Raw genomic sequence first — 2,059 nt, forward strand, 5'->3', positions numbered from 1 at the left:
CGTTTCATCTATGCCCTGACACCCCCGCCTACCACCACACACCTTTTTTTCTTGGTCTTTTGAATGAAAGCCCAGACATGGTGTTTCACAGCAGTTTCATTTAGAGGTCCCAATGTGGTGTGAGAGGTTGTAAAAAGCTCTGGATCAGAAGCCAGGTCCCTGGGTTTTTGCCTCAGCTGTAATTTACTGGGCAATCAGAGCAAGTTATTCCCCTCTTTGGGTTTGTTTCCTCATTTGCAAAAGGAGAGTTCTGAGGTCGTAGGGGAGGTCTCCTCTTCAGTGAAGGAAAGTAGCTGTGGGCTGGAACTAGGCCCAGGACACCCCCTCCTCCAGCTCTCCCCTCCAGGGGCCCCTCAGGCGATGCACCCACCCGACACACCATCAAAGGTGAAGCAGGCCTTGGGACTCTTGGTGCCAAGACAAGGAATAAACAAACAAGCCAAGGTAATTTCCCTCTCCCTTGGAAACAAAGCTGGGGTGGTCTGGAGAGGCGCTGGAGAGTGCCAGGTGGAAATCAGCCAAACAGGCGTGAGATGATTTCCCTGCCCTGTGGGGAACATCTGAGGACACCGAGGCCAGATGTGTTGATTTTGTACTCTCCCTGGTGTGATAAAATCCTCATCAAGAGCATTTCTTTGGGCCAGCCTGCCTGGCGGGGACTGCAGCCTGCTCTGGTCTTCCCTGTGTCTCCAGAGTTGTCTCCGAGGTTTCTCCTCTTATGGAGAATCTCCTCTTATGGAAGAGCCCCGGCTGCTTCTGCACTGTCAGCGGGAGCGCTTGCTCAACGGGCTCACTCTGCTCCAGAGGCACACTCAGTGTCTGGGTGCCCTGCCAAGCTCCTGCCGCCAGCCTCCTCCTCAGGCCCAGCCTGCCCACCCCTCCCCCTCAGCGAGGCTCCTGCTTCCTTCCTCCATTGCCACCTTCCATTCTCCATTGAGGAGGGTTATTGATCTTGGCCCATTTCTCAAAGTTGCTGCACTCAAATTCCATCCTCAGCACAGACGGACTCCCCAGCCACATCCTCCCCCCGGGGGAATGGCCCCGTCCCTCTTCCTGGGCTTGTTGATGGAGGTCTTACCTCACACCTGCCCCCCTCCCAATAAAAGCCAGTACCCAAGTTTGGGGAAGTGCCATGTTGAGGATGCGGATTCTTCTCTGTGCTCCCTGCCTGTTCAGCCTTGCTGTGAGCACCCAGAGGGCAGACCTAGTCTGGTTCACCAAGTGCCCAGTTCAGGGCCTGGCACAGGGTAGGTGTCAGTTAAGTACAGGCTGCACAGCCAGAGATGCCGTGTTGCTTGCAAGCCAGAAAGTATGCCCGGCATCTTCCTCCCCTCCAGAAGAACCAACCTAATGATGAGTTGGAGTCAGCAGATCAATGCAGTGGGGAGCAGGAACAAGGCACAGAATGTGCCTGGGTCTTTCAGTGCAGCGGCTGGGAGGCTGCCCCTTTCAGGAAAGGCGGGGCAGTGGGGGCCACCATGGGAGCCTGGGCAACAGGCCCCTCTCCCCACACCTTTCCTTCAAGCCCTGTGTCCGCACTCAGATGCCAGGCCTGACCATGAGGTGGTGTGTTGGGCTGGATCAAGGCTGCCCCAGCACAGGACCTGAGGTTAGGGCTGAGTACAGCCCTTCCTTGTGATTTCTCATACAAGCAAGTCACTTAACCTGTTCTTTTAACAGCGGACTAGCCATCCTGTTTACCTTTCAGGGCGGATACTGGGAGGAAGACACGAGAAGGTTCCGGGAAGCGCTCAGTGTCACAGCAGTATAAGGTGTCAATGTCTGCCTATGTGGGTGAGGGATAAGGGTGGTGACCCCTGCCACGCGCCTAGCTCCAGGCTAGATGTGCTATGTGAGAACTGTGTGTAGACCTGGCAGGCCGGGTGACTCCTCCCTACCCTTATTTTACCGAAGCATCATTAATGCCTCTCAAGACCACCTTGGAAGTCACAGCAGAGACTTCCAAGAGTCCCCCCAAGCTGTGAGACACAGCTGGACAGGGTAGGCGAAGGTGAAAGTCATCTTTTCTCTGGGTTAAATACAAGTAGTCCAAAAGAGA

The sequence above is a fragment of the Rhinopithecus roxellana genome, chromosome 20 (genome assembly GCF_007565055.1).
Source record: "Rhinopithecus roxellana isolate Shanxi Qingling chromosome 20, ASM756505v1, whole genome shotgun sequence".
Classification (NCBI taxonomy): Eukaryota; Metazoa; Chordata; class Mammalia; order Primates; family Cercopithecidae; genus Rhinopithecus; species Rhinopithecus roxellana.